Source organism: Falco cherrug, chromosome 14 (assembly GCF_023634085.1).
Source record: "Falco cherrug isolate bFalChe1 chromosome 14, bFalChe1.pri, whole genome shotgun sequence".
NCBI classification, from domain to species: Eukaryota; Metazoa; Chordata; class Aves; order Falconiformes; family Falconidae; genus Falco; species Falco cherrug.
The window spans coordinates 24309618-24328337 of record NC_073710.1 but is presented as its reverse complement, the minus strand read 5'-3'; positions in this window follow the sequence as shown (position 1 = coordinate 24328337).

Genomic DNA, 18720 nt, shown 5'->3' with positions numbered 1-18720 from the left:
TAGTTTTTACACTACCCCGGTAGGCAGCTGAAAGGCACCACAAAACTTGTTCTACCTGCTTTCTGGGCTGAGATGGGGAATCGCTGAGTTTTGGACTCGGCTGGTGAAAAATGTTCCAAACACACCCCATGCACAACTCCACCGGGGAAGGTGCCACAAATGAGTTCTGTTGGTAGTTTTTACACTACCCCGGTAGGCAGCTGAAAGGCACCACAAAACTTGTTCTACCTGCTTTCTGGGCTGAGATGGGGAACGGCTGAATTTTGGACTCGGCTGGTGACAAAATGTTCCAAACACACCCCATGCACAACTCCACCGGGGAAGGTGCCAGAAACGAGTTCTGTTGGTAGTTTTTACACTACCCCGGTAGGCAAGAGAAAGGCACCACAAAACTTGTTCTACCTGCTTTCTGGGCTGAGATGGGGAATCGCTGACTTTTGGACTCGGCTGGTGACAAAATGTTCCAAACACACCCCATGCACAACTCCACCGGGGAAGGTGCCAGAAACGAGTTCTGTTGGTAGTTTTTACACTACCCCGGTAGGCAGCTGAAAGGCACCACAAAACTTGTTCTACCTGCTTTCTGGGCTGAGATGGGGAATCGCTGACTTTTGGACTCGGCTGGTGACAAAATGTTCCAAACACACCCCATGCACAACTCCACCGGGGAAGGTGCCAGAAACGAGTTCTGTTGGTAGTTTTTACACTACCCCGGTAGGCAAGAGAAAGGCACCACAAAAGTTGTTCTACCTGCTTTCTGGGCTGACATGGAGAATCGCTGAATTTTGGACTCGGCTGCTGACAAAATGTTCCAAACACACCCCATGCACACCTCCACCGGGGAAGGTGCCAGAAACGAGTTCTGTTGGTAGTTTTTACACTACCCCGGTAGGCAGCTGAAAGGCACCACAAAACTTGTTCTACCTGCTTTCTGGGCTGAGATGGGGAACGGCTGACTTTTGGACTCGGCTGGTAACAAAATGTTCCAAACACACCCCATGCACAACTCCACCGGGGAAGGTGCCAGAAACGAGTTCTGTTGGTAGTTTTTACACTACCCCGGTAGGCAGCTGAAAGGCACCACAAAACTTGTTGTACCTGCTTTCTGGGCTGAGATGGGGAACCGCTGAATTTTGGACTCGGCTGGTGACAAAATGTTCCAAACACACCCCATGCACAACTCCACCGGGGAAGGTGCCAGAAACGAGTTCTGTTGGTAGTTTTTACACTACCCCGGTAGGCAAGAGAAAGGCACCACAAAACTTGTTCTACCTGCTTTCTGGGCTGAGATGGGGAATCGCTGACTTTTGGACTCGGCTGGTGACAAAATGTTCCAAACACACCCCATGCACAACTCCACCGGGGAAGGTGCCAGAAACGAGTTCTGTTGGTAGTTTTTACACTACCCCGGTAGGCAGCTGAAAGGCACCACAAAACTTGTTCTACCTGCTTTCTGGGCTGAGATGGGGAATCGCTGACTTTTGGACTCGGCTGGTGACAAAATGTTCCAAACACACCCCATGCACAACTCCACCGGGGAAGGTGCCAGAAACGAGTTCTGTTGGTAGTTTTTACACTACCCCGGTAGGCAAGAGAAAGGCACCACAAAAGTTGTTCTACCTGCTTTCTGGGCTGACATGGAGAATCGCTGAATTTTGGACTCGGCTGCTGACAAAATGTTCCAAACACACCCCATGCACACCTCCACCGGGGAAGGTGCCAGAAACGAGTTCTGTTGGTAGTTTTTACACTACCCCGGTAGGCAGCTGAAAGGCACCACAAAACTTGTTCTACCTGCTTTCTGGGCTGAGATGGGGAATCGCTGACTTTTGGACTCGGCTGGTGACAAAATGTTCCAAACACACCCCATGCACAACTCCACCGGGGAAGGTGCCAGAAACGAGTTCTGTTGGTAGTTTTTACACTACCCCGGTAGGCAGCTGAAAGGCACCACAAAACTTGTTCTACCTGCTTTCTGGGCTGAGATGGGGAATCGCTGACTTTTGGACTCGGCTGGTGACAAAATGTTCCAAACACACCCCATGCACAACTCCACCGGGGAAGGTGCCAGAAACGAGTTCTGTTGGTAGTTTTTACACTACCCCGGTAGGCAGCTGAAAGGCACCACAAAACTTGTTCTACCTGCTTTCTGGGCTGAGATGGGGAATCGCTGACTTTTGGACTCGGCTGGTGACAAAATGTTCCAAACACACCCCATGCACAACTCCACCGGGGAAGGTGCCAGAAACGAGTTCTGTTGGTAGTTTTTACACTACCCCGGTAGGCAGCTGAAAGGCACCACAAAACTTGTTCTACCTGCTTTCTGGGCTGAGATGGGGAATCGCTGAATTTTGGACTCGGCTGGTGACAAAATGTTCCAAACACACCCCATGCACAACTCCACCGGGGAAGGTGCCAGAAACGAGTTCTGTTGGTAGTTTTTACACTACCCCGGTAGGCAGCTGAAAGGCACCACAAAACTTGTTCTACCTGCTTTCTGGGCTGAGATGGGGAATCGCTGACTTTTGGACTCGGCTGGTGACAAAATGTTCCAAACACACCCCATGCACAACTCCACCGGGGAAGGTGCCAGAAACGAGTTCTGTTGGTAGTTTTTACAGTACCCCGGTAGGCAGCTGAAAGGCACCACAAAACTTGTTCTACCTGCTTTCTGGGCTGAGATGGGGAACGGCTGAATTTTGGACTCGTCTGGTGACAAAATGTTCCAAACACACCCCATGCACAACTCTACCGGGGAAGGTGCCAGAAACGAGTTCTGTTGGTAGTTTTTACACTACCCCGGTAGGCAAGAGAAAGGCACCACAAAACTTGTTCTACCTGCTTTCTGGGCTGAGATGGGGAATCGCTGACTTTTGGACTCGGCTGGTGACAAAATGTTCCAAACACACCCCATGCACAACTCCACCGGGGAAGGTGCCAGAAACGAGTTCTGTTGGTAGTTTTTACACTACCCCGGTAGGCAGCTGAAAGGCACCACAAAACTTGTTCTACCTGCTTTCTGGGCTGAGATGGGGAATCGCTGAATTTTGGACTCGGCTGGTGACAAAATGTTCCAAACACACCCCATGCACAACTCCACCGGGGAAGGTGCCAGAAACGAGTTCTGTTGGTAGTTTTTACACTACCCCGATAGGCAAGAGAAAGGCACCACAAAACTTGTTCTACCTGCTTTCTGGGCTGAGATGGGGAATCGCTGAGTTTTGGACTCGGCTGGTGAAAAATGTTCCAAACACACCCCATGCACAACTCCACCGGGGAAGGTGCCACAAATGAGTTCTGTTGGTAGTTTTTACACTACCCCGGTAGGCAGCTGAAAGGCACCACAAAACTTGTTCTACCTGCTTTCTGGGCTGAGATGGGGAACGGCTGAATTTTGGACTCGGCTGGTGACAAAATGTTCCAAACACACCCCATGCACAACTCCACCGGGGAAGGTGCCAGAAACGAGTTCTGTTGGTAGTTTTTACACTACCCCGGTAGGCAAGAGAAAGGCACCACAAAACTTGTTCTACCTGCTTTCTGGGCTGAGATGGGGAATCGCTGACTTTTGGACTCGGCTGGTGACAAAATGTTCCAAACACACCCCATGCACAACTCCACCGGGGAAGGTGCCAGAAACGAGTTCTGTTGGTAGTTTTTACACTACCCCGGTAGGCAGCTGAAAGGCACCACAAAACTTGTTCTACCTGCTTTCTGGGCTGAGATGGGGAATCGCTGACTTTTGGACTCGGCTGGTGACAAAATGTTCCAAACACACCCCATGCACAACTCCACCGGGGAAGGTGCCAGAAACGAGTTCTGTTGGTAGTTTTTACACTACCCCGGTAGGCAAGAGAAAGGCACCACAAAAGTTGTTCTACCTGCTTTCTGGGCTGAGATGGAGATACGCTGAATTTTGGACTCGGCTGGTGACAAAATGTTCCAAACACACCCCATGCACACCTCCACCGGGGAAGGTGCCAGAAACGAGTTCTGTTGGTAGTTTTTACACTACCCCGGTAGGCAGCTGAAAGGCACCACAAAACTTGTTCTACCTGCTTTCTGGGCTGAGATGGGGAACGGCTGAATTTTGGACTCGGCTGGTAACAAAATGTTCCAAACACACCCCATGCACAACTCCACCGGGGAAGGTGCCAGAAACGAGTTCTGTTGGTAGTTTTTACACTACCCCGGTAGGCAGCTGAAAGGCACCACAAAACTTGTTGTACCTGCTTTCTGGGCTGAGATGGGGAACGGCTGAATTTTGGACTCGGCTGGTGACAAAATGTTCCAAACACACCCCATGCACAACTCCACCGGGGAAGGTGCCAGAAACGAGTTCTGTTGGTAGTTTTTACACTACCCCGGTAGGCAAGAGAAAGGCACCACAAAACTTGTTCTACCTGCTTTCTGGGCTGAGATGGGGAATCGCTGACTTTTGGACTCGGCTGGTGACAAAATGTTCCAAACACACCCCATGCACAACTCCACCGGGGAAGGTGCCAGAAACGAGTTCTGTTGGTAGTTTTTACAGTACCCCGGTAGGCAGCTGAAAGGCACCACAAAACTTGTTCTACCTGCTTTCTGGGCTGAGATGGGGAATCGCTGACTTTTGGACTCGGCTGGTGACAAAATGTTCCAAACACACCCCATGCACAACTCCACCGGGGAAGGTGCCAGAAACGAGTTCTGTTGGTAGTTTTTACACTACCCCGGTAGGCAAGAGAAAGGCAACACAAAAGTTGTTCTACCTGCTTTCTGGGCTGACATGGAGAATCGCTGAATTTTGGACTCGGCTGCTGACAAAATGTTCCAAACACACCCCATGCACACCTCCACCGGGGAAGGTGCCAGAAACGAGTTCTGTTGGTAGTTTTTACACTACCCCGGTAGGCAGCTGAAAGGCACCACAAAACTTGTTCTACCTGCTTTCTGGGCTGAGATGGGGAACGGCTGAATTTTGGACTCGGCTGGTAACAAAATGTTCCAAACACACCCCATGCACAACTCCACCGGGGAAGGTGCCAGAAACGAGTTCTGTTGGTAGTTTTTACACTACCCCGGTAGGCAGCTGAAAGGCACCACAAAACTTGTTCTACCTGCTTTCTGGGCTGAGATGGGGAATCGCTGAATTTTGGACTCGGCTGCTGACAAAATGTTCCAAACACACCCCATGCACACCTCCACCGGGGAAGGTGCCAGAAACGAGTTCTGTTGGTAGTTTTTACACTACCCCGGTAGGCAGCTGAAAGGCACCACAAAACTTGTTCTACCTGCTTTCTGGGCTGAGATGGGGAATCGCTGACTTTTGGACTCGGCTGGTGACAAAATGTTCCAAACACACCCCATGCACAACTCCACCGGGGAAGGTGCCAGAAACGAGTTCTGTTGGTAGTTTTTACACTACCCCGGTAGGCAGCTGAAAGGCACCACAAAACTTGTTCTACCTGCTTTCTGGGCTGAGATGGGGAATCGCTGACTTTTGGACTCGGCTGGTGACAAAATGTTCCAAACACACCCCATGCACAACTCCACCGGGGAAGGTGCCAGAAACGAGTTCTGTTGGTAGTTTTTACACTACCCCGGTAGGCAAGAGAAAGGCACCACAAAACTTGTTCTACCTGCTTTCTGGGCTGAGATGGAGAATCGCTGAATTTTGGACTCGGCTGGTGACAAAATGTTCCAAACACACCCCATGCACACCTCCACCGGGGAAGGTGCCAGAAACGAGTTCTGTTGGTAGTTTTTACACTACCCCGGTAGGCAGCTGAAAGGCACCACAAAACTTGTTCTACCTGCTTTCTGGGCTGAGATGGGGAATCGCTGAATTTTGGACTCGGCTGGTGACAAAATGTTCCAAACACACCCCATGCACAACTCCACCGGGGAAGGTGCCAGAAACGAGTTCTGTTGGTAGTTTTTACACTACCCCGGTAGGCAAGAGAAAGGCACCACAAAACTTGTTCTACCTGCTTTCTGGGCTGAGATGGGGAATCGCTGACTTTTGGACTCGGCTGGTGACAAAATGTTCCAAACACACCCCATGCACAACTCCACCGGGGAAGGTGCCATTAACGAGTTCTGTTGGTAGTTTTTACACTACCCCGGTAGGCAGCTGAAAGGCACCACAAAACTTGTTCTACCTGCTTTCTGGGCTGAGATGGGGAATCGCTGACTTTTGGACTCGGCTGGTGACAAAATGTTCCAAACACACCCCATGCACACCTCCACCGGGGAAGGTGCCAGAAACGAGTTCTGTTGGTAGTTTTACACTACCCCGGTAGGCAGCTGAAAGGCACCACAAAACTTGTTCTACCTGCTTTGTGGGCTGAGATGGGGAATCGCTGAATTTTGGACTCGGCTGGTGACAAAATGTTCCAAACACACCCCATGCACAACTCCACCGGGGAAGGTGCCAGAAACGACTTCTGTTGGTAGTTTTTACACTACCCCGGTAGGCAGCTGAAAGGCACCACAAAACTTGTTCTACCTGCTTTCTGGGCTGAGATGGGGAATCGCTGAATTTTGGACTCGGCTGGTGACAAAATGTTCCAAACACACCCCATGCACAACTCCACCGGGGAAGGTGCCAGAAACGAGTTCTGTTGGTAGTTTTTACACTACCCCGGTAGGCAGCTGAAAGGCACCACAAAACTTGTTCTACCTGCTTTCTGGGCTGAGATGGGGAACGGCTGAATTTTGGACTCGGCTGGTGACAAAATGTTCCAAACACACCCCATGCACAACTCCACCGGGGAAGGTGCCAGAAACGAGTTCTGTTGGTAGTTTTTACACTACCCCGGTAGGCAGCTGAAAGGCACCACAAAACTTGTTCTACCTGCTTTCTGGGCTGAGATGGGGAATCGCTGACTTTTGGACTCGGCTGGTGACAAAATGTTCCAAACACACCCCATGCACAACTCCACCGGGGAAGGTGCCAGAAACGAGTTCTGTTGGTAGTTTTTACACTACCCCGGTAGGCAAGAGAAAGGCACCACAAAACTTGTTCTACCTGCTTTCCGGGCTGAGATGGGGAATCGCTGAATTTTGGACTCGGCTGGTGACAAAATGTTCCAAACACACCCCATGCACAACTCCACCGGGGAAGGTGCCAGAAACGAGTTCTGTTGGTAGTTTTTACAGTACCCCGGTAGGCAGCTGAAAGGCACCACAAAACTTGTTCTACCTGCTTTCTGGGCTGAGATGGGGAATCGCTGAATTTTGGACTCGGCTGCTGACAAAATGTTCCAAACACACCCCATGCACAACTCCACCGGGGAAGGTGCCAGAAACGAGTTCTGTTGGTAGTTTTTACACTACCCCGGTAGGCAGCTGAAAGGCACCACAAAACTTGTTCTACCTGCTTTCTGGGCTGAGATGGGGAATCGCTGAATTTTGGACTCGGCTGGTGACAAAATGTTCCAAACACACCCCATGCACAACTCCACCGGGGAAGGTGCCAGAAACGAGTTCTGTTGGTAGTTTTTACACTACCCCGGTAGGCAGCTGAAAGGCACCACAAAACTTGTTCTACCTGCTTTCTGGGCTGAGATGGGGAATCGCTGACTTTTGGACTCGGCTGGTGACAAAATGTTCCAAACACACCCCATGCACAACTCCACCGGGGAAGGTGCCAGAAACGAGTTCTGTTGGTAGTTTTTACACTACCCCGGTAGGCAAGAGAAAGGCACCACAAAACTTGTTCTACCTGCTTTCTGGGCTGAGATGGGGAATCGCTGACTTTTGGACTCGGCTGGTGACAAAATGTTCCAAACACACCCCATGCACAACTCCACCGGGGAAGGTGCCAGAAACGAGTTCTGTTGGTAGTTTTTACACTACCCCGGTAGGCAGCTGAAAGGCACCACAAAACTTGTTCTACCTGCTTTCTGGGCTGAGATGGGGAATCGCTGAATTTTGGACTCGGCTGGTGACAAAATGTTCCAAACACACCCCATGCACAACTCCACCGGGGAAGGTGCCAGAAACGAGTTCTGTTGGTAGTTTTTACACTACCCCGGTAGGCAGCTGAAAGGCACCACAAAACTTGTTCTACCTGCTTTCTGGGCTGAGATGGGGAATCGCTGACTTTTGGACTCGGCTGGTGACAAAATGTTCCAAACACACCCCATGCACAACTCCACCGGGGAAGGTGCCAGAAACGAGTTCTGTTGGTAGTTTTTACACTACCCCGGTAGGCAGCTGAAAGGCACCACAAAACTTGTTCTACCTGCTTTCTGGGCTGAGATGGGGAATCGCTGAATTTTGGACTCGGCTGGTGACAAAATGTTCCAAACACACCCCATGCACAACTCCACCGGGGAAGGTGCCAGAAACGAGTTCTGTTGGTAGTTTTTACACTACCCCGGTAGGCAGCTGAAAGGCACCACAAAACTTGTTCTACCTGCTTTCTGGGCTGAGATGGGGAATCACTGAATTTTGGACTCGGCTGGTGACAAAATGTTCCAAACACACCCCATGCACAACTCCACCGGGGAAGGTGCCAGAAACGAGTTCTGTTGGTAGTTTTTACAGTACCCCGGTAGGCAGCTGAAAGGCACCACAAAACTTGTTCTACCTGCTTTCTGGGCTGAGATGGGGAATCGCTGAATTTTGGACTCGGCTGCTGACAAAATGTTCCAAACACACCCCATGCACAACTCCACCGGGGAAGGTGCCAGAAACGACTTCTGTTGGTAGTTTTTACACTACCCCGGTAGGCAGCTGAAAGGCACCACAAAACTTGTTCTACCTGCTTTCTGGGCTGAGATGGGGAATCGCTGACTTTTGGACTCGGCTGGTGACAAAATGTTCCAAACACACCCCATGCACAACTCCACCGGGGAAGGTGCCAGAAACGAGTTCTGTTGGTAGTTTTTACACTACCCCGGTAGGCAGCTGAAAGGCACCACAAAACTTGTTCTACCTGCTTTCTGGGCTGAGATGGGGAATCGCTGAATTTTGGACTCGGCTGGTGACAAAATGTTCCAAACACACCCCATGCACAACTCCACCGGGGAAGGTGCCAGAAACGAGTTCTGTTGGTAGTTTTTACACTACCCCGGTAGGCAGCTGAAAGGCACCACAAAACTTGTTCTACCTGCTTTCTGGGCTGAGATGGGGAATCGCTGACTTTTGGACTCGGCTGGTGACAAAATGTTCCAAACACACCCCATGCACAACTCCACCGGGGAAGGTGCCAGAAACGAGTTCTGTTGGTAGTTTTTACACTACCCCGGTAGGCAAGAGAAAGGCACCACAAAACTTGTTCTACCTGCTTTCTGGGCTGAGATGGGGAATCGCTGAATTTTGGACTCGGCTGGTGACAAAATGTTCCAAACACACCCCATGCACAACTCCACCGGGGAAGGTGCCAGAAACGAGTTCTGTTGGTAGTTTTTACACTACCCCGGTAGGCAGCTGAAAGGCACCACAAAAGTTGTTCTACCTGCTTTCTGGGCTGAGATGGGGAACGGCTGAATTTTGGACTCGGCTGCTGACAAAATGTTCCAAACACACCCCATGCACAACTCCACCGGGGAAGGTGCCAGAAACGAGTTCTGTTGGTAGTTTTTTACACTACCCCGGTAGGCAGCTGAAAGGCACCACAAAACTTGTTCTACCTGCTTTCTGGGCTGAGATGGGGAATCGCTGACTTTTGGACTCGGCTGGTGACAAAATGTTCCAAACACACCCCATGCACAACTCCACCGGGGAAGGTGCCAGAAACGAGTTCTGTTGGTAGTTTTTACACTACCCCGGTAGGCAGCTGAAAGGCACCACAAAACTTGTTCTACCTGCTTTCTGGGCTGAGATGGGGAATCGCTGAATTTTGGACTCGGCTGGTGACAAAATGTTCCAAACACACCCCATGCACAACTCCACCGGGGAAGGTGCCAGAAACGAGTTCTGTTGGTAGTTTTTACACTACCCCGGTAGGCAGCTGAAAGGCACCACAAAACTTGTTCTACCTGCTTTCTGGGCTGAGATGGGGAATCGCTGACTTTTGGACTCGGCTGGTGACAAAATGTTCCAAACACACCCCATGCACAACTCCACCGGGGAAGGTGCCAGAAACGAGTTCTGTTGGTAGTTTTTACACTACCCCGGTAGGCAGCTGAAAGGCACCACAAAACTTGTTCTACCTGCTTTCTGGGCTGAGATGGGGAATCGCTGAATTTTGGACTCGGCTGGTGACAAAATGTTCCAAACACACCCCATGCACAACTCCACCGGGGAAGGTGCCAGAAACGAGTTCTGTTGGTAGTTTTTACACTACCCCGGTAGGCAGCTGAAAGGCACCACAAAACTTGTTCTACCTGCTTTCTGGGCTGAGATGGGGAATCGCTGAATTTTGGACTCGGCTGGTGACAAAATGTTCCAAACACACCCCATGCACAACTCCACCGGGGAAGGTGCCAGAAACGAGTTCTGTTGGTAGTTTTTACACTACCCCGGTAGGCAGCTGAAAGGCACCACAAAACTTGTTCTACCTGCTTTCTGGGCTGAGATGGGGAATCGCTGAATTTTGGACTCGGCTGGTGACAAAATGTTCCAAACACACCCCATGCACAACTCCACCGGGGAAGGTGCCAGAAACGAGTTCTGTTGGTAGTTTTTACACTACCCCGGTAGGCAGCTGAAAGGCACCACAAAACTTGTTCTACCTGCTTTCTGGGCTGAGATGGGGAATCGCTGAATTTTGGACTCGGCTGGTGACAAAATGTTCCAAACACACCCCATGCACAACTCCACCGGGGAAGGTGCCAGAAACGACTTCTGTTGGTAGTTTTTACACTACCCCGGTAGGCAGCTGAAAGGCACCACAAAACTTGTTCTACCTGCTTTCCGGGCTGAGATGGGGAATCGCTGAATTTTGGACTCGGCTGGTGACAAAATGTTCCAAACACACCCCATGCACAACTCCACCGGGGAAGGTGCCAGAAACGAGTTCTGTTGGTAGTTTTTACACTACCCCGGTAGGCAGCTGAAAGGCACCACAAAAGTTTTTCTACCTGCTTTCTGGGCTGAGATGGGGAATCGCTGAATTTTGGACTCGGCTGGTGACAAAATGTTCCAAACACACCCCATGCACAACTCCACCGGGGAAGGTGCCAGAAACGACTTCTGTTGGTAGTTTTTACACTACCCCGGTAGGCAGCTGAAAGGCACCACAAAACTTGTTCTACCTGCTTTCTGGGCTGAGATGGGGAATCGCTGAATTTTGGACTCGGCTGGTGACAAAATGTTCCAAACACACCCCATGCACAACTCCACCGGGGAAGGTGCCAGAAACGACTTCTGTTGGTAGTTTTTACACTACCCCGGTAGGCAGCTGAAAGGCACCACAAAAGTTGTTCTACCTGCTTTCTGGGCTGAGATGGGGAATCGCTGACTTTTGGACTCGGCTGGTGACAAAATGTTCCAAACACACCCCATGCACAACTCCACCGGGGAAGGTGCCAGAAACGAGTTCTGTTGGTAGTTTTTACACTACCCCGGTAGGCAGCTGAAAGGCACCACAAAACTTGTTCTACCTGCTTTCTGGGCTGAGACGGGGAATCGCTGAATTTTGGACTCGGCTGCTGACAAAATGTTCCAAACACACCCCATGCACAACTCCACCGGGGAAGGTGCCAGAAACGAGTTCTGTTGGTAGTTTTTACACTACCCCGGTAGGCAGCTGAAAGGCACCACAAATCTTGTTCTACCTGCTTTCTGGGCTGAGATGGGGAACGGCTGAATTTTGGACTCGGCTGGTGACAAAATGTTCCAAACACACCCCATGCACAACTCCACCGGGGAAGGTGCCAGAAACGAGTTCTGTTGGTAGTTTTTACACTACCCCGGTAGGCAGCTGAAAGGCACCACAAAAGTTGTTGTACCTGCTTTCTGGGCTGAGATGGGGAATCGCTGACTTTTGGACTCGGCTGGTGACAAAATGTTCCAAACACACCCCATGCACAACTCCACCGGGGAAGGTGCCAGAAACGAGTTCTGTTGGTAGTTTTTACACTACCCCGGTAGGCAGCTGAAAGGCACCACAAAACTTGTTCTACCTGCTTTCTGGGCTGAGATGGGGAATCGCTGAATTTTGGACTCGGCTGGTGACAAAATGTTCCAAACACACCCCATGCACAACTCCACCGGGGAAGGTGCCAGAAACGAGTTCTGTTGGTAGTTTTTACACTACCCCGGTAGGCAGCTGAAAGGCACCACAAAACTTGTTCTACCTGCTTTCCGGGCTGAGATGGGGAATCGCTGACTTTTGGACTCGGCTGGTGACAAAATGTTCCAAACACACCCCATGCACAACTCCACCGGGGAAGGTGCCAGAAACGAGTTCTGTTGGTAGTTTTTACAGTACCCCGGTAGGCAGCTGAAAGGCACCACAAAACTTGTTCTACCTGCTTTCTGGGCTGAGATGGGGAATCGCTGAATTTTGGACTCGGCTGGTGACAAAATGTTCCAAACACACCCCATGCACAACTCCACCGGGGAAGGTGCCAGAAACGAGTTCCATTGGTAGTTTTTACACTACCCCGGTAGGCAGCTGAAAGGCACCACAAAACTTGTTCTACCTGCTTTCTGGGCTGAGATGGGGAATCGCTGAATTTTGGACTCGGCTGGTAAAAAAATGTTCCAAACACACCCCATGCACAACTCCACCGGGGAAGGTGCCAGAAACGAGTTCTGTTGGTAGTTTTTACACTACCCCGGTAGGCAGCTGAAAGGCACCACAAAACTTGTTCTACCTGCTTTCTGGGCTGAGATGGGGAACGGCTGAATTTTGGACTCGGCTGGTGACAAAATGTTCCAAACACACCCCATGCACAACTCCACCGGGGAAGGTGCCAGAAACGAGTTCTGTTGGTAGTTTTTACACTACCCCGGTAGGCAGCTGAAAGGCACCACAAAACTTGTTCTACCTGCTTTCTGGGCTGAGATGGGGAACGGCTGAATTTTGGACTCGGCTGGTGACAAAATGTTCCAAACACACCCCATGCACAACTCCACCGGGGAAGGTGCCAGAAACGACTTCTGTTGGTAGTTTTTACACTACCCCGGTAGGCAGCTGAAAGGCACCACAAAACTTGTTCTACCTGCTTTCTGGGCTGAGATGGGGAATCGCTGAATTTTGGACTCGGCTGGTGACAAAATGTTCCAAACACACCCCATGCACAACTCCACCGGGGAAGGTGCCAGAAACGAGTTCTGTTGGTAGTTTTTACACTACCCCGGTAGGCAGCTGAAAGGCACCACAAAACTTGTTCTACCTGCTTTCTGGGCTGAGATGGGGAATCGCTGAATTTTGGACTCGGCTGGTGACAAAATGTTCCAAACACACCCCATGCACAACTCCACCGGGGAAGGTGCCAGAAACGAGTTCTGTTGGTAGTTTTTACACTACCCCGGTAGGCAGCTGAAAGGCACCACAAAACTTGTTCTACCTGCTTTCTGGGCTGAGATGGGGAATCGCTGAATTTTGGACTCGGCTGGTGACAAAATGTTCCAAACACACCCCATGCACAACTCCACCGGGGAAGGTGCCAGAAACGAGTTCTGTTGGTAGTTTTTACACTACCCCGGTAGGCAGCTGAAAGGCACCACAAAACTTGTTCTACCTGCTTTCTGGGCTGAGATGGGGAATCGCTGAATTTTGGACTCGGCTGGTGACAAAATGTTCCAAACACACCCCATGCACAACTCCACCGGGGAAGGTGCCAGAAACGACTTCTGTTGGTAGTTTTTACACTACCCCGGTAGGCAGCTGAAAGGCACCACAAATCTTGTTCTACCTGCTTTCTGGGCTGAGATGGGGAACGGCTGAATTTTGGACTCGGCTGGTGACAAAATGTTCCACAAACACACCCCATGCACAACTCCACCGGGGAAGGTGCCAGAAACGAGTTCTGTTGGTAGTTTTTACACTACCCCGGTAGGCAGCTGAAAGGCACCACAAAACTTGTTCTACCTGCTTTCTGGGCTGAGATGGGGAATCGCTGAATTTTGGACTCGGCTGGTGACAAAATGTTCCAAACACACCCCATGCACAACTCCACCGGGGAAGGTGCCAGAAACGAGTTCTGTTGGTAGTTTTTACACTACCCTGGTAGGCAGCTGAAAGGCACCACAAAACTTGTTCTACCTGCTTTCTGGGCTGAGATGGGGAATCGCTGACTTTTGGACTCGGCTGGTGACAAAATGTTCCAAACACACCCCATGCACAACTCCACCGGGGAAGGTGCCAGAAACGAGTTCTGTTGGTAGTTTTTACACTACCCCGGTAGGCAAGAGAAAGGCACCACAAAACTTGTTCTACCTGCTTTCCGGGCTGAGATGGGGAATCGCTGAATTTTGGACTCGGCTGGTGACAAAATGTTCCAAACACACCCCATGCACAACTCCACCGGGGAAGGTGCCAGAAACGAGTTCTGTTGGTAGTTTTTACACTACCCCGGTAGGCAGCTGAAAGGCACCACAAAACTTGTTCTACCTGCTTTCTGGGCTGAGATGGGGAATCGCTGAATTTTGGACTCGGCTGGTAAAAAAATGTTCCAAACACACCCCATGCACAACTCCACCGGGGAAGGTGCCAGAAACGACTTCTGTTGGTAGTTTTTACACTACCCCGGTAGGCAGCTGAAAGGCACCACAAAACTTGTTCTACCTGCTTTCTGGGCTGAGATGGGGAATCGCGAATTTTGGACTCGGCTGGTGACAAAATGTTCCAAACACACCCCATGCACAACTCCACCGGGGAAGGTGCCAGAAACGAGTTCTGTTGGTAGTTTTTACACTACCCCGGTAGGCAGCTGAAAGGCACCACAAAACTTGTTCTACCTGCTTTCTGGGCTGAGATGGGGAATAGCTGAATTTTGGACTCGGCTGGTGACAAAATGTTCCAAACACACCCCATGCACAACTCCACCGGGGAAGGTGCCAGAAACGAGTTCTGTTGGTAGTTTTTACACTACCCCGGTAGGCAGCTGAAAGGCACCACAAAACTTGTTCTACCTGCTTTCTGGGCTGAGATGGGGAATCGCTGACTTTTGGACTCGGCTGGTGACAAAATGTTCCAAACACACCCCATGCACAACTCCACCGGGGAAGGTGCCAGAAACGAGTTCTGTTGGTAGTTTTTACACTACCCCGGTAGGCAGCTGAAAGGCACCACAAAACTTGTTCTACCTGCTTTCTGGGCTGAGATGGGGAATCGCTGAATTTTGGACTCGGCTGGTGACAAAATGTTCCAAACACACCCCATGCACAACTCCACCGGGGAAGGTGCCAGAAACGAGTTCTGTTGGTAGTTTTTACACTACCCCGGTAGGCAGCTGAAAGGCACCACAAAACTTGTTCTACCTGCTTTCTGGGCTGAGATGGGGAATCGCTGACTTTTGGACTCGGCTGGTGACAAAATGTTCCAAACACACCCCATGCACAACTCCACCGGGGAAGGTGCCAGAAACGAGTTCTGTTGGTAGTTTTTACACTACCCCGGTAGGCAAGAGAAAGGCACCACAAAACTTGTTCTACCTGCTTTCCGGGCTGAGATGGGGAATCGCTGAATTTTGGACTCGGCTGCTGACAAAATGTTCCAAACACACCCCATGCACAACTCCACCGGGGAAGGTGCCAGAAACGAGTTCTGTTGGTAGTTTTTACACTACCCCGGTAGGCAGCTGAAAGGCACCACAAAACTTGTTCTACCTGCTTTCTGGGCTGAGATGGGGAATCGCTGACTTTTGGACTCGGCTGGTGACAAAATGTTCCAAACACACCCCATGCACAACTCCACCGGGGAAGGTGCCAGAAACGAGTTCTGTTGGTAGTTTTTACACTACCCCGGTAGGCAGCTGAAAGGCACCACAAAACTTGTTCTACCTGCTTTCCGGGCTGAGATGGGGAATCGCTGAATTTTGGACTCGGCTGGTGACAAAATGTTCCAAACACACCCCATGCACAACTCCACCGGGGAAGGTGCCAGAAACGAGTTCTGTTGGTAGTTTTTACACTACCCCAGTAGGCAGCTGAAAGGCACCACAAAACTTGTTCTACCTGCTTTCTGGGCTGAGATGGGGAATCGCTGAATTTTGGACTCGGCTGGTGACAAAATGTTCCAAACACACCCCATGCACAACTCCACCGGGGAAGGTGCCAGAAACGAGTTCTGTTGGTAGTTTTTACACTACCCCGGTAGGCAGCTGAAAGACACCACAAAACTTGTTCTACCTGCTTTCTGGGCTGAGATGGGGAATCGCTGAATTTTGGACTCGGCTGGTGACAAAATGTTCCAAACACACCCCATGCACAACTCCACCGGGGAAGGTGCCAGAAACGAGTTCTGTTGGTAGTTTTTACACTACCCCGATAGGCAAGAGAAAGGCACCACAAAACTTGTTCTACCTGCTTTCTGGGCTGAGATGGGGAACGGCTGAATTTTGGACTCGGCTGGTGACAAAATGTTCCAAACACACCCCATGCACAACTCCACCGGGGAAGGTGCCAGAAACGAGTTCTGTTGGTAGTTTTTACACTACCCCGGTAGGCAGCTGAAAGGCACCACAAAACTTGTTCTACCTGCTTTCTGGGCTGAGATGGGGAATCGCTGAATTTTGGACTCGGCTGGTGACAAAATGTTCCAAACACACCCCATGCACAACTCCACCGGGGAAGGTGCCAGAAACGAGTTCTGTTGGTAGTTTTTACACTACCCCGGTAGGCAGCTGAAAGGCACCACAAAACTTGTTCTACCTGCTTTCTGGGCTGAGATGGGGAATCGCTGAATTTTGGACTCGGCTGGTGACAAAATGTTCCAAACACACCCCATGCACAACTCCACCGGGGAAGGTGCCAGAAACGAGTTCTGTTGGTAGTTTTTACACTACCCCGGTAGGCAGCTGAAAGGCACCACAAAACTTGTTCTACCTGCTTTCTGGGCTGAGATGGGGAATCGCTGAATTTTGGACTCGGCTGGTAAAAAAAATGTTCCAAACACACCCCATGCACAACTCCACCGGGGAAGGTGCCAGAAACGAGTTCTGTTGGTAGTTTTTACACTACCCCGGTAGGCAAGAGAAAGGCACCACAAAACTTGTTCTACCTGCTTTCCGGGCTGAGATGGGGAATCGCTGAATTTTGGACTCGGCTGGTGACAAAATGTTCCAAACACACCCCATGCACAACTCCACCGGGGAAGGTGCCAGAAACGAGTTCTGTTGGTAGTTTTTACAGTACCCCGGTAGGCAGCTGAAAGGCACCACAAAACTTGTTCTACCTGCTTTCTGGGCTGAGATGGGGAATCGCTGAATTTTGGACTCGGCTGGTGACAAAATGTTCCAAACACACCCCATGCACAACTCCACCGGGGAAGGTGCCAGAAACGAGTTCTGTTGGTAGTTTTTACACTACCCCGGTAGGCAGCTGAAAGGCACCACAAAACTTGTTCTACCTGCTTTCCGGGCTGAGATGGGGAATCGCTGAATTTTGGACTCGGCTGGTGACAAAATGTTCCAAACACACCCCATGCACAACTCCACCGGGGAAGGTGCCAGAAACGAGTTCTGTTGGTAGTTTTTACACTACCCCGGTAGGCAGCTGAAAGGCACCACAAAACTTGTTCTACCTGCTTTCTGGGCTGAGATGGGGAATCGCTGACTTTTGGACTCGGCTGGTGACAAAATGTTCCAAACACACCCCATGCACAACTCCACCGGGGAAGGTGCCAGAAACGAGTTCTGTTGGTAGTTTTTACACTACCCCGATAGGCAAGAGAAAGGCACCACAAAACTTGTTCTACCTGCTTTCTGGGCTGAGATGGGGAATAGCTGAATTTTGGACTCGGCTGGTGACAAAATGTTCCAAACACACCCCATGCACAACTCCACCGGGGAAGGTGCCAGAAACGAGTTCTGTTGGTAGTTTTTACACTACCCCGGTAGGCAGCTGAAAGGCACCACAAAACTTGTTCTACCTGCTTTCTGGGCTGAGATGGGGAATCGCTGAATTTTGGACTCGGCTGGTGACAAAATGTTCCAAACACACCCCATGCACAACTCCACCGGGGAAGGTGCCAGAAACGAGTTCTGTTGGTAGTTTTTACACTACCCCGGTAGGCAGCTGAAAGGCACCACAAAACTTGTTCTACCTGCTTTCTGGGCTGAGATGGGGAATCGCTGAATTTTGGACTCGGCTGGTGACAAAATGTTCCAAACACACCCCATGCACAACTCCACCGGGGAAGGTGCCAGAAACGAGTTCTGTTGGTAGTTTTTACACTACCCCGGTAGGCAAGAGAAAGGGACCACAAAACTTGTTCTACCTGCTTTCCGGGCTGAGATGGGGAATCGCTGAATTTTGGACTCGGCTGGTGACAAAATGTTCCAAACACACCCCATGCACAACTCCACCGGGGAAGGTGCCAGAAACGAGTTCTGTTGGTAGTTTTTACACTACCCCGGTAGGCAGCTGAAAGGCACCACAAAACTTGTTCTACCTGCTTTCTGGGCTGAGATGGGGAACGGCTGAATTTTGGACTCGGCTGCTGACAAAATGTTCCAAACACACCCCATGCACAACTCCACCGGGGAAGGTGCCAGAAACGAGTTCTGTTGGTAGTTTTTACACTACCCCGGTAGGCAGCTGAAAGGCACCACAAAACTTGTTCTACCTGCTTTCTGGGCTGAGATGGGGAACGGCTGAATTTTGGACTCGGCT